Here is a 23031-nt window from a genome sequence, read left to right as displayed (position 1 = left end):
GAATTTCATCAATTACTATGGTTCAGGAAGTGGATAATCTACTTCTCAATTTAAATTCAGCTTAACTGCATGGAACCCACCTCATTTCTTTCCTGAAATCTGGCCCACCTTTAAAGTAGGAAAAAGTTACAAAAAAAAATTAAAATGGAAGGCCATGTACTTTTTCTGAGAAACCCTACGAAAACCTTCTGAGACCAAATACTGTAACTCATTCAGGAACAGACATCCAAAGGCTCCCTTGGTGGCAGCTCAAAAGTTAGAAGCAGTCTGAGGCCATCTCCTCTAGTTCAACTCTTCCTTCTCATCCAACTCATAAATTGTCCCCTAAGTATCCTTTATACATGGTTTCTCTTTAATAGCCCCTCTTCTTAAGGAGTTTTCTAATGTAGCTAATATAAACCCTGATTGCTTCAATCTAAGACAATATAGCTCCTAAATTTATGCACATTGGACCAATAGTATAATGTTCTTTAGACACTCTATCCGCCTAAAATGATCATGCATTTGAAATATCTATGTGAATTGTAGAGTGCTGTATAAAATTACTTATTTGAAGTATTAACTACACCAAGACAGATTATAATGCCATAATAAACAATCCTAAAATCGGCTTAGCACAACAAAAGTTTATTTCTCACACACACTACACATCAAATGGGGTCTGAGGCACAGCTCTGCTCCATGTAGCCATTCAGTACCCCAATGACAGAGTTGCCACAATCTTGTAGCTGCACCATTGGAAGTGTCAAGATCTTTGATAGCCATGGCAGAAGAGAGAGGGCTGCATACTTACACATTCACTCACAGTTCATTGACGGGAACAAGCCACAGAGCCCTGCCTAACTGGAAGGGATCTGGGAAATAGGAACACATGAATATTTGGTGAGCTATAAGTGTCTCTTTTGTAGTAATTTGTCCAGGCTAAGGGAACCAAAGAGCCTTAATTTTTTTTACTTCCCTCTTTAACTCTTTAATTACTGTTATGCTTATTTAGGTTTACTTTTGGCCTATAATATATGTAGCTCATTTTGTCAGTAGCATTTTTTAATGGAAAGTATCAATTTTTTCCTAATATCCATACCTCTTTTTTTATCTCCTAGTTTTATTGAGATATAATTGACATATAATATTGTATAAGTTTAAGGTATACAATGTGATGATTTCATACACATATAAGTTGTGAAGTGATTACCATAATAAGGTTAGTTAACACTCCATCACCTCACTAATTACCTTTTTCGTGTATAAGAATTTTTAAGACCTACTCTTTAGCAACTTCCAAGTACATAATACAGTATTACTAACTATAGTCACCCTGTTGTACTTTAGATCCCTAAACTTATTCATCTTACAACTGGAAGTTTGTTCCCTTTGGCCACCTTCATTCATTTCCCTGACCCCACCCCTGGCAACCACTAATCTGTCTATTTTTATGAGTTCATATATAAGTAAACTGAGTCCACATAACTCATATATGAGTAAATTCACAAGTGAAATCACATAGTATTTGTCTTTGTCTTATTTCACTTAGCATAATGTCCTAAGGGTTCATCCATAATATCACAAATGGCAGGATTTCCTTCTTTTTATGACTAAATAATATTCCATTGTATATACACACACATTTTTTTATCTATTCATACTTCCAGAGACAATTAGTTTGTTTCCATTCCTTAACTATTGTAAATAATGCTGCAATGAACATGGGAAGGTAGATATCTCTTCTAGATAATGATTTAATTTTCCTTGGATATATAACCAAAGTGGGATTTCTGGATCATATGTAGTCTTAACAAGGACTTATTTAATGCCACATATAGAAAGGGGGTTATTTCTCACTGTTTTCCTATCAAATGACAGTACTATTTTATTATTTCTTTTCTAAGCAATGAGGATGTTATGACCTAAGAATGTTCTATTTTTATCCTATATAAGGGCAATTTTAAGTTTGTACTTTTACAAATTCCAGCTTCATACTTACTAATATTGGATTTCCATCTAATTTTTATGGATCATTTCTCTCTATTAATTACCAATTCTAATTCACTATCTCCTGTTAAATGTAGCACATTTAACAACATAGGTGATGAGAGACTATTAGAGCTGAAGTGGCTGCTTACAGCCAAACAGTAAGAAAGAATATATATACATAGCAGATTTAAAAAAAAAAGACCAAAGCATAATAGAAATAGCAACTACATTTTGGAATGGCTGCTATGTGTTAGGCACTTTATAGACATCCACAGCCCCCACGTAAACTCATGATAACAATACCGACCATGGCTTAAAGAGGTATTACGGGGCAGTGGTGAAGAGCACCAGCTTTAGAGCTCCATTACCTGAGTTTGAAGGTTTGCGTCCTGGCTTTGTGATTTCCTAACTATGAGAGCTTGAGAAAATTGCTTTTTAAGCTTTCTGTGCCTCAGTTTTCTCCCCTGAAAAATGAAGGAAAACAATACCTTTCCTATAGAGCTATACTGTAAATTAAGGAGTTACTACAAGTAAAGCAATTAGAATAGTATGTGGAATTCAATAAATATTGGCTGTTAATTTTGAATTCTGACCATGTACCTTGAGGACATAGGTGAAAGGAAAGAAGGAAAAATATCATTAAAGAACCTATATCTTTATATAGGCACAATTGTTCTATTTGATCCTCACAACAATCCTATTAAGTGGATTGTCCTTATTGCATAAAGGAGCAAAACCTCAGGCACAGAGAAGTAAAATAATTTACCCCAGTCACCCACCTGCTAAATGGCAAAACCAGGAGTCCATCCTAGGGCTGTCTGTGCTGCAACAAGAAAGAATATTAAAATATATTTACTGCTGTTTTTAATACAACATGAAAAGGTTTCCCCTAAATCGACAACCACAAAGGGCACAGAATTAAAGTGAAGTTTAATCAACACAAATACCAAGATGCTGGCAAAGCCCATTTTTCTGGCATCTGACCCCGCTGTGTCCCTGGCTCAGGCAATGCCAATATCCCATCATGACTGAAGCTGAAGGACTGGCATCCACTCAGCCACTCCCGCTGTCCTGGAGTACCCGTTCCGATCTGCTGCTTCTGCCTAATGCTGAGCACTTGCTGGTTGCCTTTGACTAGATGTCATGCCTACTCTAGAGCTCGTCCTTCTTGAAGAGCCCTCTCTGTTTTCACTAGGGGGAGTTTGGTCTTAATTTACCCCAGCTTCCCCCGTTACCTCTTAACATTTTCTCATCTATTCTTTCTCTTCCTCTTTCTCCTCAGACACTGCCAGGTTTCTAAAGCCCACCTCCATGGTATATGACTATACAAGGGTCATGAGCTACCTTATTCTCTTGAATTTTCAAGCCTTGAATGTTGGCTTTTCTGTTTCTTCTACTTTGATTTGATAACAGTATTCAAAGCTTCAGAATTTTTAAACATGGCTAGTCATCAATGCTTGAAAGTTCTCTTTGGGGTGGAGGATGTGACCATTTTTATTTGCAAACCCAGCAGTAAAATGCTGTCCAAGTAATATTTTCAATCAGAAAAATATCCATATAGTCATTTTGTTTCTTATTTCTTTGGCCTTGAGTCCCAGCTTCACGCCACAAGAGAGAATTGATAAATGAAATAGACAATAAATAAAGAGAAGCTAGTTCATACTAAGCTACAAGGTAACAACAGTATACCCAGCTAGGATGCAGGGATAGAAAGGTTACAGAAAGTGTAAGTATGTGGCTGCATTTAATAACAGTTCTAAACTTAAGCTGATGAAGCTATCTGTAAACAAGGCAAAAGTAGCAAAAAGGATTAGAGCATATTCTGATAGTACCTCCCCTGGCCCTGGTCATCGAGTTGTTAGTTACACCCAGGTCAGTGATTACATCCTATCAGGAAACGAATCTAAATCTCTACTATATTAAAAACTTGTTTCAACATTTATATAATCTTTTTTAAATTCTTGCTTTATTCTTTACATAGTAGTAGGAGAAGAATCCTCTATTTCCATATAATATTTTATGGTTATAAAGCACCGCCATAATAATGTTACCATTTTATCTCCAAATTTTGCTTAGGTGGGTTGGGCAGAAAGTAGTATCTTCACTTTACAAATTAAAAATTTGAAGCGGGTCCATAATATGTTTATTATTTCAGTCCTAAAAAGCAGAGGGGCCCCTTCACTATATACTACTTAAAGGCAAAAATGTCTTATTCACATTTATTTTGTTTCTTATAACACCCAGTTCTGCGCCCAGCACCTATTGTTGACTCAATAAAGGAACAAATTATTATAATTTGATCTTTGCCTGAACTGCTGATTTTGACATTATACCGTGTTCTCCATGCCTCCATTCTCAAACTCTCTACTTTCCATCAATGGTCAGTCTAAGATAAGACACAGTCTTTGATGTGACTCAGACTATCCCATTCTGCAATTTTATTTCCACACAGCATACTCCTCAAAAATCTTCTACCTTTAGAGTTTCATTTCTATTTTCTCTAACATTTGCTTCCATTTGCAACAGGGATCTACCTATTTTATAGGATAGTCTATTATTCATCGCATAAGCCTCATTTCTCTGTAGACATTATTTCAGCTTGATTGCTCCTCTTCAACTGAGTAAACTTCCAAAATGTAATCTGATCTTTGGCCAACTTCAGGAACTCTGCATTCTCAGAGTTACTGCTTAGACCTTAAGGTGTTCATTTAGGATTAAGATTCTTCTGGTTGAATTCATTAGGTTTAGAGCGATCCTTCTCTTATGCTAGGCTAGCAGTGTTGTTACATGGAACTAGGTTACCAACCCTTTTGCTTTGTAACATATGTCATAAACATTTTTATTCCAAAAGCAATATAAATTCAATTCTGTAATTAGGTATTTATTCATAGGTTCATTTACACAGCACAAAGCTCTACAATGTCCTTAGCACTGTGTAAGGTGCTTGGAATTAAAAAATGAACAAAAGAGTCTTACTTACTTACTCATTGTGATTTTAACACATCCTCAAAAGTTCATGATAGGGAACAGACATCTAATTTGTTTTATATTTTCTGTTTCTCAAGAGCATGTACAAGTGGCTTGATGCTGTCCTTCACAGATATCCCAGAAATTTGATATCAAACAAACACACATAAAAAGCCTTACTTTTTATTGTAAACACTTCCTAGCACTAAGATGCAATTGTAGCAAAAAAATAACTTTTTTTTTTTTATATGTCAAAGGCATCTGACCAGTCAGCCGGAATTGTTATTCTTGGACTAGATGAAGAATTAGATATGTCAGAAGAGCTGGTTCACTGCGGGTACATTTCTGGTGACTTTTGCATTTGAAATCTCACCGGCTTTTTTGTATATAAAGTATTCAGTTATTCTTTTATTAATAAAAAAAAAATTCAATTGAATGCCTGTTGCATGATAGGTATTTTGCTAGGGGCTGCAAGAAGATAGTCAAAGGTGCATAGTTTTTGTTCTCAAGAAACTTGCTATTCAGAAGAAGAAACAAGATTTGTCTTTAAAAACTCTATAATGAACCATATCAGTTGGCTCATTTAAGCCCATTTTTAACCCAAAAAGTGAGCCATAACATACATATCTAGGCTGCAAGTTACCTTAGAGATAAACCACTCCAAACTTCAATGAATAAAAAATCAGAGGGTCAGAAAGGTTGAAGAATTAATGCCAGGCCTGAGAGAGTAAGAAGCAGAGATGCAGCTACAATCTTTTTCTCAGATTTATGGTTGGTGTTCTTTCCCCACTGTATCTCGCTACCTCTCCTAATGGAATCAACTGAAAGTTCAGTGAATGGCACTGCCCAAACCTGCCTTTGCCTGAAAGCAAACTTTGATAATATGTGCATGAATGAATGCACGTGCAGAGGGGCAGGACAGGGCAGGCCAGTCCTCTCTGAGGCAGATCTGCCTGGTCTGACACGGTTAAAGGATAAAGAGCTTTCTGACTTTTAAACTTTGAATATTTAGCATTCAAAGGCTACTTCTTTTTATATGCCAAGGAGAGTTTCAACAAATGGTAGTTGAACAGAATGGAGTATTTCATCTTTATTTAATTGGTGTGCCTTGCTAAAATGAGAGAGCATGCAAATTAGCTTCTGCACTATTTTCTGATCCAACTTCACAAGAGTAGAAAGAGCAAGTGCTTTGGAGCTAGGTTTTCTAGGTTGGTACCTTGCTCTGTCATGCATTGGCTCTGAGACTTATGTAAGTCACTTTGCCTCTTTGAACCTTAGCTTCTTCCTCTGTTGAATGGAACTAATAAGGACTTCCTTTGCTGGGTTGTTGAGAGGTGGAACAACAATGATAATAGCGCATCTCTACACCAACATCTGAGCGGGGTGTTTTCCATGCATTATTTCTCTATAGCTGTATAATATAAGTAAGGCATATGGAATGCTTGGCACTAAAGGATGCAGATACACTTCCTTATTATTATTTCCCCAATCTTCTTTTGAAAAACTGTCATTATTACTTCATTTTCTTTGAGAATTGGAATCTTACTTACTAAAGCCTGTAGCAGATTTACAAATCCAACAAATGAAACCAATCCATTGATTATATTGCTGGGGCGGGGGACAGCATGGGCTCACTGGGGTGAGTGGTAGTGATGAAGCAGCCTGCGATTTCAGCAATGAGTTGTGGGCATCCCTCCCTTCCTTATGAGAACCTTGAAGGCAGCGACAATGTCTTAGTCTATAACTGCATTTCCAACACCACATACCATGCCTGGGACCTGGTAGGCATTTGGAAAATACACAGATTTGAGTTGAACGGTTTCTCTTTTGACTGTCAGATCTCCATCCTCGGATCAAAAAAGTCTGAGGTCTGACTGAGTGATGTTCTGATAGCTTGAGCCTGGAGAGTCTTGGAACCAAAGCACCATTACCAGAGGCAGAATGTAGTTGCCAGGATGAGGAATTCAAAAGCAGAATGCCAAATACAAGCACATCAAAATGAGAAGTGGAAGGTAATATGAAATGCCTCATATGTAAGATTCCCTAAACCCAGTTGTACTTATTATCCTCTTACAGTTTTTATTTGGTGTTAGTAGCCTTAGGCAAGGACATGCTGCGATCAATAGAAAGGGCTTATTTAGAAAAACAGTAGCTGTGTCCTTGAAGCTCCTTCTGTTCTGAATCATAAAGTCTTACTGTTTACATGGATGTATATTCCAGACCCAACTTCATATAGTTTCAAACTTTTCACATAGGGCCTTTTTTTTAATTTCCATTTGAATGAGGGACAAAGCTTGCTTGGGAGAAACAAAAAGTTTTCTATCTAGAATTAAATTTATTTTCACTTGTGGTAATAATGCAAGTTAATATTATCTGATAAATAAACATCTTAATTCAAACTTAAGGTAGCTCTTGTGTCTTCTTGCAATGATGTATGTTTTGAGCTGAAATAATGTTATTTCCTCTTGACACATATTTGGGGATGATTCTTCATCATAAAGCAGAACATCTTGCTTGTAGAATAATATTAAACTGACTGATTAACTGTAAATTTCTGTTCTTATTCTCCAATCTGAGTCTTTATAATGCGGAAAGATTCTTCTCTTTAAGACATCAGTTCCCAACTGTATTGTCAAAATACACTGGTTCATGTTCTTCTATCTGCAAGTAATTTAAAAAAGAAAAAGCTCAACAAATGATTTGATGACTTGAGCTCTTCACATTTTCCTTCTACTTTGCTTACTTTCTTAGTAAAACACATGAAATTGGGTCTTTTTGTTGTCATCGTTATTTTAGTGGTTGCTCTGGAGTTTATAGTATACATTTTTATCCCACTGTCTAGTATTATCATCAAGTAATATTATACTACTTCATGTATAGTATTAAAATCTTATGAAATATAGTTTCATTTCCTTTCTTCCTGCTTGTGTGGTGTTGTCATACATTTTATATGTATGCTTGTATGAATTTATGTTGTATGTATATAAATATATATAAATAAACTGCGATACATTATTAGTATTTTTGTTTAAACATTTAATTATGTTTCAAAGAGGTTTAAATAATAAGAAAAAACTTACATATCTATCTACCAAGTTACCATTTCCAATGAACTTCTTTTTTGAATTTACAGACCTCTATTTCATTTTTCTTCTGCCTGGAGGACTTCCTTTACCAATTTTTACAGTGTGCATCTGCTGCCAATAAACTCATTAAGCTTTCTTATGTTTGAAAATATATTTTGCCTTTATTTTTGAAATATATTTTTTGTGCATAGAAGTTTAAGTCAAGTCTTGTACTTTAAAAATGTTGCTCTAGTGCTTTCTTGTATAATTTCTGATGAGATTCATTGTCATCCTCATTTTCTTCGTTCTGTCTACATAATGTTTAATTTTTTCTGGCATAAAGATTTTCTCCTTATTACTGGTTCCAAGCTATTTGATTATGATGTATCTTAATTTATTTCTCTTTATGTTTCTTGTGCTTATAGAGTAGTTTTCAATACAATTTGGAAAATTATTGACCATTATTTCTTCAAGTATTTTTTCTTTCCTTCCAGGTCTCCAGTTACACATATGTTAGAACACTTGGAATTGTCCCGCAGTTCACCAATATTCTTTTTATTTTTCAAAATCTTTTTTTCACTCTATTTCCTTTGGTTGTTTTTATTGGAATAAATTCACATTCATTAATCTTTTCTTCTACAGCATCTAATCTTCTGTTAATCATTTCCAGTGTGTTTTTCATCTCACACATTGTTGTTTTCACTTTTAGAAGTTTAATTTTGCTCTTTTCAAAAGATATCTTTCATGTCTCTATTTAACTTTGGCCATCTGGAATACAGTTATAGTAACTGCTCTAATGTTCTTTTTTGATAATTCTAACATTTGTGTCAGTTCTCGGTTGCTTTTGATTGGTTAATTTTTCTTCTCATTGTGGATCATATTTTCCTACTTCTTTAAATTCTTGGTAATATTTCACTGGATGCCAAACATTATGAACTTTACTCTTTTGGGGCCACACATTTTTGTATTCTGATAAATACTGAACTGTGTCCTTGGATGCAGTTCAACTGTCTGATCCTTTTAAGTCTTGCTTTTAAGGTATTTAGGTGGAAGCAAGCAACGTTTAGTCTAGAGCCAATTATGCCCTACTATTGAGGCAAGACCCTTCTGACTGTGCTGCTCAGTGCCCTGTGAATTGTGAGGTTTTCCAATTTGTCTAGAGATAACAGGCACTGTTCCTAGACCTTTATGAATGCCAAGTGTTAATTCTTACAGCCATTCAAATAGTTTTTCCCTGGCTTCTGGTAGTTTCCTCACACATACATGTGCCAAACAGTACTCCACTGAATACCTAAAGGTGCCTCTCTGCGTATTTCCAGACTTCTTCTTTCTGCATAGCTCTCTTCTCTTTGGTACCCTGTCTGGCAAACTCTAGCCATATTGAACTTCTCTGATTCTCAGTTCCATCTCTTCAACTGATGAAGTCTGCCAGGCTCCTCCTGGAGACTTTCTCCACGCTTGGTGGCCTGGCAACTCTCTCAAGGCAGTAAGCATGGGTAATAATAGGGCTTACCTCATTTGTTTCCCCTCCCTTAAGGATCACTATCTTCAATGCCTGATGTCCAGTATCTGAGAAACCAGTATTTCATATAGCTCATCCGATTTCTTTTTATTTATTTATTTTTGGTTAGTTGAAGCAAGAGGTAAAATCTGATTTCTGCTATTTCATCCATCTTGCATGGAAATGAAAGTCCCTTCTTATATCTTTAAAGCTGAAAGCTACACACTATGTATTCCATATGCCCTTGCAGATGCCACGTCTCTAGCCTATAGGATATAATTTAGGTTCAGCCAATTATATGCACTCAGTTAAGTCATGGAATATGGAAATGATTTGAAAACTTTACTTCTTTTGCATGTGTTATTTTTTCCCCCTGGCAAGCACAGTGGTTATAGAGATGTGATGGGTTTTCCATACTGCCTTATCAGAATTTCCATGTTTTTCTCAATAGCTGCATGAGTGTCAAGTGGCTAGGCTCATGACATCCAAGTTTAACTATGCTGATCTAAGAGCCATATCATGTCCCTGGAGCCAAAAGTCTCAATGGCAATCTCTGATTCCTGGAGCATTGCCACAGTTGTGTGTTCTTGGAGGCAACAGTTATAGTTGCGGGCTCTAATGGCAGAGGTAGCAGTTTGTCCATCGGCTTCAGAGTCACGAGACTTTGGTTCAGTTCAGGGTAAAGTGAATCTATAATACCTTGATCACTCTGCTTGTTCAGGACAACATGACAATGTATAAAGACCACCTGAAAATAGACACTTGTAAAAGTGGCCAGAGAAACTATCACATCACAGCAAATAAAAGTCTTAAAAGATTTTTTTTTTAAGTCAGAATATGGCTATGTTGCATACCCTATGCATTTATTTCTCATCTTTAAAAAATCTCGTAGACAATATTTTACTTATATCAAATATACCTGGACTAAATTTAGTGCCTGCACATACAAGAATATCTTTTCAAACTGTCCTATATCACCTGCAAAGAGAACTTAAATTGCTTGAAATATGTCCAAATGGTTTTTAAAATCAATACATGCTGATATAGCAGCTATATCTGCAAAACACAGATACTTTTATTTGAGCTTCACTTTTGACCTCACAGGACTCTCGCCTTCCTCCGTCTCTACTTTTGTAAGTTTATGCCTGCAGAAGAATGTGGTGGAAGGAGGGCAGCGAGTCGCCTTCTCTAGGTTTATCTGAAGAGTCTCAAGTACGGAAACGAACGTGCCTGACATGTGCCAGACTCTAATAAATGGTTTTATCTATTAACCAATTATTACAACAACCACTTGAGTAGATATTAACATTATTTACACTTGAGGAACTTGAAACTCAAAAGTTTACAAACCCAATAAGAAATAAAGCTAGAGTTAAAGCCAAATCTACTCATATTGAAATCTTATGTTCTTTCTCTTTGCTATACTACTTTTCAAGCACTGTTGTAAAGTTAATTATGCTTCACTAGGGATGACCCATATATGTATAGTTATCTTATATTGAGGGACAAGCTTTCATCCATCGTCCATTCAAATGCATTCAATGATACGTAATACCAGGGTTCAGTTTGCTCATTGCAAATAAAAATTCCTGACTTTTTAGCAAAAAGTGATGTTGAAATGAGGAAAAGAAAAATTTTAAATAATAAAATGCCTACTTATTGACAATTATCTATTCTTTTTTAAAAAAAAATATTACCCTTATTAGATAAGATTTTCCTCAGGCTTCAAAAGTTTGTGTTTCTAAGAATGAAGATATTAATTTATATGTTTTTGTGATGTGATGCAGGATGTTGCAGTGATTCAGCCTGTCCTTTGAAAGAATGAGATTGTTTTATTCATCAGAGCAGTGTTAGTAGTAAATAGATTTCAAGAGAAGAAAGTTCCTCTGTACTTTCCCTGATTTAGATTTATGCCCAATATGTAGTTATGCCTCTTTCTTAATAAATTCAGTATTGAGATACTTGTAGCCAACTTTTGCAGTCATAATAATTTGAACATTTATATGCACAAGATATGCCTAATGTCTATTAGAGGCTATCTTCACTATTTTTAAATTGCTCTTTTATAATCATCTTGATGAGATAAATCACATGTTATGTAATTATGATCATAAATTGGTTCTAATAATATGATGCCTATTTATCACCCCTAAACAAACAAATAGACTTAATAATTGGGTTAGACTAACAAATCAATTCGTTGGGAAATGGGGATAAAAGAGCATATTATTTTCAAATCATAGAAAGCTATTAAAGAAGTAGGTGGCACATGAAACATTTAATCTGTCAGAATAATCCCAATGAACTAGGAAGCCCTAATGATGCTGTAAAGTGATATTATGAAGTAATCTTTTGAAATCAGAAGAGTCAAGTTCAAGTCCTTAGTGTCAATATTGTTATGTATTTGAATGGCTATCATGCAGAAGAGAGAGTGGACTTATTCTCTGCTACTAGAATTCAGTAGTTGTTCAGACATAAGGAGTATATTAGCTAACCCTAAGACCTACCAACAAAGAGCCGAGTTGCCTCACTAAGGAGTGAGCTGCTTCCCCATTTGAGCAGGTATTTGAGCAGGAGCTGCATGGCTGGCCATCATGCTTGGTAGAAAACATTTCTCCAGTGTTTGAGTATGGGCCTGGAGTTCTCTAAAGACCCTCTGATTTGAGGTGGCCTTACACCCTTATTGCACTTGTAGCCTTCTGGGGTTCTGAGCTGGGTATACAAATTTCTTGAGTAAGGTCTGCTACCTGTCTATATTGTGTTACTTTCTTTTTAGAAGCTCCTGGGTTTTATATCTGGTAAGAGATTTGTTTGATTTTTTTTTTTAGAAGGGATTTTCTATCAATTTTCAGCCTTCTCCTGTAAATACTTGAGTTATACAGATGATCATGCTTTGTCTCCTATCACTGACTAACACTCCTGAACTTTCCACCTCCGTCTTAACTCTTCATATTTCCTAGTTTCTATTTGCCACATACATACACTCCCAAGGAACTTGTCCATAATAAGTTATCTCAAGCTCAACGCATTCGTGCTTTTCAAATATTAACAAAAATATATAAGAAGAGTCTACAGCCATGCCACCCTGAACAAGCCCAATTCCATCTGATCTCAGAAGTTAAGCAGGGTCGGGCCTGGTTAATACTTGGATGGGAGACCACTTAGGAAGACCAGGTGCTATAAGTGTAAAAAATAAATAAATAAGGGATTGTAAGCTGACAAGGTCCTTGCAATCTGTGAGGTCAACTAAGAGTTGCCTCGCCTAAATATATATATATATAAAGACCATCTTAACAGCAAGTCAGAGTGATGTTTCTAAAATTTCCTATTTGAAATGTTTTTAACATTAAAAAAAAAACTACAGAAGATTAGAGAAACAGAAAAATGTAAAGACAAAGGTAAAATTCACTCATAATTCTGCCACTCAAAAGGAAGCATTGTTCTTTTGGCGTTTACACTTTGCATCTTTATATATATGTAAAAAAAAATTAAAACCAACCATATAGTTTTGCTTATTTTTTTTACTTATATACCATTATATTGTGATCATTTCTCCCAATTATTATGTATATTTTAGAAATATGACTTTTTAAATGGGTACTTGATACCAGTAAAAGCTAAACAAAAATATGAATCTATTAAGATACACACACTAGCCGATCATATCAATGACATTAGCCATTAAAATCTACCTCTGACCCCATACCAATTTTTATCATCTTTCTGACTACAATTAGCTTTTCACTTAAAGTTTCCAATAGAAAGAAAATGCAATAAAGAGCTTCAGGCCACTTATTAGTAATATTTCTTACTATATATAGTAAACCATCATTTTAGTTTATTAATGCAACATACACACTTCTTTTCTGCCAAATAATAGTATCTTACATTAAATAGTCCATTATTTAATTCTCACAAATTTGCTCGATTAGGCAGAGTAGGAGGTAAAATTTCTGTTTCAAAGGTGAGAAAAAGGAGGCTTGGAATGGTACATAAATTGTTCAAGGTCACCTTTTAACAGGGCTGGACAATGATTGCTGGGATGGAGGTTTGAAAGTTCAAACATGAAAGAGGTAGAATTCAGACCAGATTTTTTTTTTTCAAATTCTAATGCTCTTAACATATTGCTCTGTGGCCTCTTGCATTATAATTTGGTTTAATAAATATTTATTGACAAAATTACCTAAATTAAATAAACAATTAAATAAACTTAAGCACTCTGTAAACTGTGAGTTAAAAAAACAAATTTAATTTATTTAAAAAGCAAAACCAACAAATACTTATTTAAATATAATAACTCATCTGACTTTTTACCTAAGCATAGGTTCTCATACTGTCCCCTTTACTATTTACCTATTGATAGAAGTTTCTCAGAATAAAATGATTACATAAATTCACCTCAACCACTAAGAAAATTTGTGTTTTAATGAGAATATGTGTTTTCCTGAGTATTCTAAAAATAGCAAGAAACAGTAATAGTAACGACAGTATTTGGCATTCTTTCACATTTAGATAGCCATTCACATTTTGCAGAGTGCTTGTTATCGTATTAGATCCGCCATAGGCATCCTGGGAATTAATAGGAACTTTTATCCCCATTCTTATAGGTTAATAGTGAATCTGAGAGTTTTAATTGTGTTCTGTGAACGTAGACTTCTCATGCTCCCCAGAGGATTTTTGTAATTGGCCTGTGGGTTGGAGGTAGTGCAGGTTAAGGTGCTAGACTGATAGGATCCATGTCCAGTGTGCTTGAAAATTACAGATCTTTAGAATAATAGTAGCAAGTAGATTTTAAGCAGTTACCGTGCTCCTGACACTGTACGAAGTGCTTGAACAAAAGACTACATGAAGTGACCAGCCATGAACTTAACTTCTTTATAGACAAGGGAAAATAAGCTCACCTCATTCTCTGCTTTTGTCAGGGAACACAGCTTGAAAGTCTGGATCTTATTTAATATATCCTCATGAAGCTATTACCACAGAGCTGAACTTTTTTAACAGATGGCCCTGATCTCCTACAGCTTGAAGAATTTTCCAGACAGGATAAATTTCTCTGACTGATTTGGCCAAGTTCTCCCATGTGGCCGTTGCCTTAAGCAGAGATCTTCCTAACATCCCACTTTGTTAAGCCAGCCCCCTCTCTAGGAAGGTGATGTATTCTCCTTTTTGAGGGGATGTTGTTCTATTTACCCAAAATCTCCATTCTCCCCTCACACTGCCTGGCTCATAAGGATGAAGGGAAGTATTCCTTACCTGCCCTCCATTCTGCATCATACCCTGGAAAAATCATTATATAACGGAGTCTGCATCTCAGATCCGCATCTCATCCAGAGTCTCTTGTCATGTGACCTAGGCAAGTCACTTCACTGCTCTGATCCTCAATTTCCTCACATATAAAATAGGATTAAAATATTGAAAGGGTAGAAACGAGGTAATATTTAAAAGACTTGACATATAGCAAACACTCAGTAAGGTGGTTACTATTGTTTAGATTTTTATTCTGATTCCTAATTTGTACTCTTTCTATATTTCCTATACTATTCTATCTGCCATATACTCCCTCATATAAGATTGCTGACATAAGATGTCAGAAAAAAAATAGTGCAATGATTTATAATGGCCTTCAGAGATCTTCTTAAGAATTTAGATGTACCTTATTCTTTAAATGAATCAAATTCGGAACAAAGAACAGAGAGTCGAAATCTTTCACTAGTAACCTGTTTTACTGTACTTAAAATAAATTTTTTAAAAAAAGAATTTATCAATGACTTTTCAGGAATGCTGCTGCTCAAAGAAAGAAAAACCTATGATTTCAGGTCTTTGAATGAGTCTGATAATCACACTCGAAACTGTGATATTGTGAAAACCAGCATTATTCCTTTGTGACAATTTAACTCTTTGTGGTTTGATCATCTCATTAATAAATAAGGGAAACATGATGATAGAAGCTGGTCTTCTGCCTAAGCCTTTAAAGTCCTCTGATTTACCTTTTGGTCTTCCCCACTATACTCACCTTACTTATCCTCTTATGTGCAGCACTCCAGCACCTAGAAAAGTGAATACTTAGCACATAGAAGGGATTTAACGTTCTTTGGACAAGATCGCATTTTACAGATGAGAAAATGAAGACACAGAAAAATCAAAATCTTTTCCTTAATACATGATGGAGACAAAGCTAGGTTCCCAGACTTCTAACTCTTTCTCCAACATTCTTATCACTTTGTTGCTGCTTCTGAAAAAGAATGGCCTCAAACAGAAGGTTAAAAAAAATTTGTAAAAATATAGCCTTTAGTCTATGGCACCACTGCAAAGAAAATCAGTGACTTGGTAAAGTCAAGTAAATATTCTACTTTTGAATTCACTTGGATGTGACTCATTCTGTGCCTCCTTTCTGAGGTTGTACATCTTGAATTTTGTAATACCTATTTACTCCAGGCTAACAATGAGTCATCCACACTTAAGAATCAGATGGCTCCTTCCTGTTTATGTCTTCCTGTTTCCATTTCTAGGAGGTAATAGTTTTCCACTGGATTTGCTGTTCCTGTGCAAAAATCACTAACCCTTGAGACAGAGTCAAATAGCTCTGCCTGTGTATTATCACAGCAAAAAAAAAACAAATGTATGTACTTTATAGTGTTAATAATAATCATACTTACTAGTTGCTTAGGCACTGTTTTTCAGGAATTTGTGTACTGTATTTCATGTATTCCCATGTAAGCCTTACTATAAGATAAAATAAATTGTAAACATATATTATGAGATGTTCATCAGTTACAGGAATCATTTAATAGATTCATTTTAAATGAAAGAATGTTCTAAGCATTGTGGAAAGTTAGAGAAAGAAAGAAAGATAAAGAGAGAGATAGATAGATAGATAGATAGATAGATAGATAGATAGATAGATAATAGATAGATAGATAATAGATAGATAGATGATAGATAGATAGATAGATAGATAGATAGATAGATAGATAGATAGATATAGATAGATAGATAGATAGATAATAGATAGATAGATGATAGATAGATAGATAGATAGATAGATAGATAGATAGATAGATAGATAGATAGATGATAGATAGATAGATATACCAAACCCTCTGCCCTTAGCTTTTAGTCTATTTGGGCAGAATGGTCAAATAGACAAGCAATAACTACAGAGAAAGAAAATTATTTCTTTAACATTTTTGTGCTGGGCACTATGTTAAGCACTGTGTGTGTGTGTGTGTGTGTGTGTGTGTGTGCGCGCGCGCGCGTGTGTGTAACTCCTCACAGGAGCACTCTGAGGTTTTCTAGAAGAAATATAGGCAGAGCCAGAATTCAAGTCTAGTCCTCTTAGTCTAGTCCAGTTCTTTCATGTGGCATTTTCTCCAACTGAGATCAGTAAGGAAGGAATGTGGAGGATAGGGGAGCAGGAGTGAAATGGCCAGAAAAGACATGGTAGGAAAAAATTCCACATGAGTTAAACTTTAAATAATGTGACTGGAATTAGATGAGCAGAAAGGAGGAAATTCTGGACAGGTCAGCTGGAACTTAGGCTTCAGGACAGGTACCCGAGACAGGACAGAGAGCTACTGGGCTGTTTGGAAATTGGACCTAATTCGTGGTTTTTCACCAGATGTTTCTAGTCAACAGCTGAGCAATTATTCTTCCATTATTATGTAATGCCTAAAAGGTGAATTTTAAACCACACTTCTCTTGTGTGCTGTTACACTGGGAAATTATATTTCTAAGAAGTTCGTTTTTGTACTAGATATCAAGGATATCTCAGACATTATAACCCCCTGCACTAAAATATAATTAATTATCAGTCAAACAAACAGGATTTCATGAAATAGAAGGGATCATGTTTCTACTGTAGAAAGTTCTCTCATTGGCTAGTAGGAGTCTGCAATATGGCATAGTGAAAACAAGTATACTCTTCTGCACTGGGAACTAGACTACTTGAAATCCAGTCCTGGCTTTTTACTAAGTACCATATTTGAATGTCTTTGAATAAATCTCCTTACCTGGTAAATCATTCAATAGGACTTGTACCTATGAAATGTCCGAGTTGAACTGTCTTCTAGGATATGCTCTTCTAAATCATTTGTTACAAATGCTTGTGAAACAGTTACATATCATATAACCTTCTTATAGATTCACAATACAAATGATTACATTGAAGGCTCTGAAGAGCCCTATAGTAAACAAACATTGCTTAATCCAGCATTTAAATAGTTGTTCAGTGACAGAACACAGTCTGGGAAATGTGCCACTATGTATTCTGAAACAAACCGAAATTCCTACCAGTTCTGGAATATTCAATTTGCTTTTAAATGTGATTTATAGGTTGCATCTATCATACTCTTCTAAGTAACTGAGGTTTTAAAATTGCACAAGGACTTCATAAAGCTCCTGTAATGTTATACCGTCTGCCTTTCCTCCTTCTCAGTTTTCTGGATGTAAATCAAAGTGTTTTATATAACTCCAAAAGCAGTGAGGTAGGGAGAAGAGGAGGTATAATGTTTTCGATTCACTTGCTGAGTAACCAGTCTGAGAAGTGAGTTAAGGATGCAGCTATCAACCCTTTGGAAGGCTTCAGGTTACGCTCTGAGCTAATTCTTCAGCATAATCATAGTAATACAACCTCTGACATAACTGAGTACTGAAGGTGACCTCTGAGTTCATCGTGTCAAGATCAAATAATAGTTCAAAATGGTTAACTTAATTATTCTATAATGAGAGATCTTTGCCAGGAACTTTGCTTGTCACTGGTGACTGCTGGGGGAGACACAAACATGCACAGTAACAGCACAGTTCTATAATTTCTTTGAATTAGAGTATGTCTGGAGTACAATAGCAACATGAAATGAAATTCCTTGTGGACTATGACTAAGAGGTATTTAGTCAAGTCCCTTTTTCTTGATCCAATTAGTTTAGAAGAAAAGAAATTGTTCTTGTGTTTGTGGCCAATTACCTTTCTATCTTGACTAGCATCATGATGATGATGATGAAAGAGTAGGCATGATAAGACATTACGAGAGGTGAAGCTGTTTTACTTAACCCCTGTGCGAAGATCATTGATCTTCTCAGAACAATTAGATAGCCGGCTAACAACTAATGCAAATACCATTTACATCACTTTTTAAAAAGATTTTTATCAGTGTGTAGGAAGTTAAATTCCTCAGCACAGTCCAGGAGCACAGGTACCAGGCTTTCTTCGTTTCTATTCCTAATTCACCTACCAAGGAGCAGAGTTTTCCACAAGGAATCTTGGTTCATCAGGTCAGGTTAAAGAAAAAAGAGAACTTAGATCCTAAAACAGAAAGTCCTCAGTTTATGAATGACACCTTGAGAAGCAAAGAAGGGAGGAGTGGCTTGAGCAAGGCCACCCATCTGGTCAGGGACAGAGTTGTAAATGAGATCTAGGGCTTCTGAACCCCATTCCAGAGCACTTTCTTCTGCTTCTACCAAAGGTGTCTCAGGATACTTATGAAAATTTATAGTTTTTATCAATCGAATTTCATATTTTACTAAAATAATGTATTGGGTGGACCTTCAGAAAAAAGAATCACAAACTAACCACATCTTGTCACAAGACAGACATTTTAAGTTTACCATACCCAACACAGACATATCTGCCAATGATTTTATCATCAAAATCCCCCAAAACATACAAATAATTAGGATTATTTTACTAATTTCTAAGTAATTTCCAAGAATATGCTAGAACAGGTCCATGGTGAGCAATCAACAAATTTTGACCAACAGAATAAATCAAAACAGGGAATCATGTCACTGTCGGTTTTTTCTCAGACAAAAGTATTTCAAGAACCCAAAAGTAAAAGAGACGGTGCAATGCTTGAGAATACTATTGAAAAGAATACTGAGATAAGTATTAATTTAAGCAGCAGCACTGCACCGTGCCAAGCACTCACTGAGTAAACAATATCCCATTTCATTCTCACAACAGCTCTATAAAATAAACTCTCATTTCTGATCAGCTGAATCTTGACTCAAGCTGGACAACCTCTCTAGACTTTAATTTCCTCACCTGTAAAACAAGGATAATAATAAAACCTATTCCCTTGTAGGGTTCTTGTGAGAACTTGAAATAATGGCTCTGAACTGCTTAGCAGAGAGCCCAGCACATAGTAGTTGCTAAATAAAAGTAGCTCCTGATATGATTGTTACTCCCCAGTTGCCTCATTAAGTTTTACAGAAGGTTATGGTTTATAATTCCTTTTGCAAATCTTAGAATACAGAAAGAAGGCAAGGTGAGGTAAGAACTTTCAAATTCCTCACTTACAGCTATATTAACACTTTAAGGGACTTTTCCTTATTAAGAAACTATGTCAGAAGCATTCTAAATGCCCTTTGATTTTATTTAAAAGATTTTTCACAGCTTCAATAAGGAAATGATCAAAGAACATTTCATTTAAAAGTTTTGAAGTTAACCCCACTTGTAAAAATTGGGGGGGGAAATGTTACCGCCAACTCCCCACGTGGAGAGAACAGGCCTACTAGTAGGATCCTGCAGACTAAATACTGATTAGTAAGATGAACAAGAAAAATGAATAACTGGAGTTTGCCATAAAGATTTGATCCATGTTAGTTTATTCTTGATTTCCAATTAGAATGAAAAGAAACATAAAGGAACATCAAAGTTTTTCGAGGAAAGGAAAAATCCACTTAAACTTTACCAAATTGTTCTCCGGTTTTTTCTTGCTATTTTTATCCTTTCAATATACTAAAAGCACTGATTGTACTAAATTGTGCACCCATTAGCATAGAAATAATGTAAAATAATTCCATTGGCACAATAATAAAAATAAACTAGTTAAATCTCACCAATTTCCCTGATCTTTAAACAGTCTTTTCATTATTCAAAACAAAAGTTGTAATAGTAATCACCAATTACAGCCTTGTGTTTCTAGCTCAGGCTTCTTTCAGAGGTCTCAATGAACTGAATGTCTGAACTTGTTTTTACCATCTAATAGTTCCCCGAGAAAGATTAGGGTAAATGACAGCTTCCTGGGACATCACAGGGTCAGGTGTGACATTTTTGTGAAGAAAAATGCTGGCAAGGGGTAAGTCTCAGTACCAGAAGTGCTCCCTAGTGTCATGTCCCCTGCGGTGTATAGGAGAGGGCTGAGGATTTGGAGCCAGAAGACAGCTTGACTATTGACTCAACCAGTTACTAGCTGTGTGACCTTTAAGTCACTTCACCGCTTAGAATCTTGGTTTTATTACCTATAGAATGGGATCACTAACTTAACTTTGTAGGATTGCTGTGAATGTTTAAAAAGAATATTATGTTCCTAACACTCTGCTTGTACTTAGTAGTAATTTAGTAAATGATAGCTATTTATATTATTATCATATTCATCATCTGCTTTCTCATCATCATATTCTCTGAGTCTCAGTGTAAATCAAAGGGAATAAAATTGCTTATTCCAGGGGGCTATCATGAGGACTTAATGACATATGTGAAGGTGTTTTGTTGTTAACTGTCAGAGCTTTGTGTTACTCTTGAAAATAATAATTAATGAACAGACTTGAGCATCTAGGAAACCCTTATCACTAAGCTGCGGTACAAATAATAGGGTTTACAATCATTGAGGAAAACTAAAATTATCCTTATTGCAGAACTTAGTAATGTCTCCTTACAAATGGCTTTCAGTGCTTAGATCTGAAGATCTGTGGGATGCAGAGCCATAGATAGAGCACAGAAGGTAGGGAACAGGCAATAGTTCGTCACCACCAGCCCCTTGCAATTGCTGATAGGCAGATTTTGGACTTTAGATAGCCTCTGCTAGAACAGAGAAGAGGCATTCTTTTATGGTGCCAAATTCAGGGCAAAAGAATGATTTAAGGTAAACTTATACTCAAGTATAGCAATAATCAAAGACCCTATTTTATTTGTGGTAGAACATTTTTCTCCACCCTTGGCATTCCCTTTCATAGACATTCCTTTCATTCCTGATCATTCTTCCCCAAGGGAGATGGCATGGATTAAATGATTGGGAAGTTGGGAGCAGAAATTGACCTTGTATAAGCCAACCCTTTGTCTTGGAAGTGGCCTGAATCACTCTAGTTTTTAGAGGCTCCACCATCAGCTTCTTGTTTTTTTTTATTTTTAGAAATAGACGTCTTAAACTGGGTATAACTTCCACCACCATTTCCCACCTGCTGTCACACACAAACTCATATAAGCATTCCACTGTAATCTGGCTCTGACTCTCAATTCTCCATGTTCTTGAACTTCTTCAAATGTCGGTACTCTCCAAGGTTCAGTCTCTAGTCTTCTCCACTCTCCCATTGTACTCTCACTTGGCAATTTCTTCTAAATTTATTATATATCAAAAATGATTAAGTTTGGTTACATATAAAAATCCCAAAATAACAGTAACTTAAACAAGAAGTTGCTTTCTATCTCACGTATATATGATGTCATGGTAGGTTGTTCAGGGCTGGTACGGCAGTCTACGAATTTGTCAGAAACCTTCAGCCTCCTTCGAGTGTACTGATCTGCCATTCCTGGGGTGATGGCCTTGTCCTCAGTGTCCGAAGTGATTGGTAGAGCATCAGACATCACATGTGCTTTGCTAAAAGTAGGGAGAACAGAACAAGAATATGACATCTTCTTAGTAAGTAGACTTTCCAGAAGTACCATATACCACTACTGCTTACATTTTATGTGTCAGATCATAGTCTCATGGATATAGCTAGATGCAAGGAGATACAAGAAATTTCAACCTTTAGCTACATGGCAATACTTAGTACTTAGCTAAAACTGGGGGTTCTATCAATTTAAGAGAGAAAGGTAGAGGGTCAAACATGATTTCAATGATTAACTCTGAACTAATGACTTAAATCTATCTCTAGACTTAACTTGCTCACGAATATAAGTTCTCATTTCCAACCACCTGCTTGATTTCTTCACTAAGCGATTATGTCGAAAACAAAGTTCATTCATTGAATTTATGTATAAGGAATGAAAGTCTTCCCATACACGCAAGAGGTTTCTTTACATACAGAATGATACACCTCCTCATCAGGCTTTCAAATTCTCCCATACACTGTACTCCATCTACTTTTCCAACCTCATTTCCCACCACACCCCCAAGCTAACTCAGTGAACTCCAGGAATTCTGGACAATGAATAGTTAATTCTCTAAACTCAAAGCATTCTTTGGTAACTTGATGCTTTTATTCAATTTTCCTCAGCCTCTAATGTTCTTTATTTTATCATTTTTTTGGCGAAGTCATATGCATTCCTCAAGACTTGCCACAAATGCCAACTTTTCCATGAAGCCTAGTCTAGTAATTAGAACTAAACTGTCTTCAATTTATTCAGCAGCATGTTGTTAATTACTCATTTATGTACTCTTTACATCGTTTATTGTCCTATAATTATTTTTGCGCATGACTATTTCCCACCTGGACTAGAATCTCATTGATGTGTGTGTGTGTGCACTGGTTTTTTGCATGTAGTAAGTGGTTAACTCATATATGCTGAACAAATGAATGTTAACATAAAAG

At 35.7% G+C, this 23031-nt stretch overlaps 1 protein-coding gene and 1 pseudogene across 3 annotated transcripts in view; both read left to right on the top strand.

Annotated features, from left to right (window-relative positions):
• The window catches only part of DLG2 (discs large MAGUK scaffold protein 2), a 657893-nt gene that overhangs the window by 561077 nt on the left and 73785 nt on the right, over nt 1–23031 (top strand). The gene's annotated exons all lie outside the window — the stretch shown is intronic.
• On the top strand, nt 12572–12690 carry LOC112474900 (annotated as a pseudogene).

This window comes from Pteropus alecto, unplaced genomic scaffold (genome assembly GCF_000325575.1).
Source record: "Pteropus alecto unplaced genomic scaffold, ASM32557v1 scaffold7, whole genome shotgun sequence".
Taxonomy (NCBI): domain Eukaryota; kingdom Metazoa; phylum Chordata; class Mammalia; order Chiroptera; family Pteropodidae; genus Pteropus; species Pteropus alecto.
The sequence above is the reverse complement of the archived record's forward strand: the minus strand, read 5'-3'. Positions and strand labels throughout refer to the sequence as shown.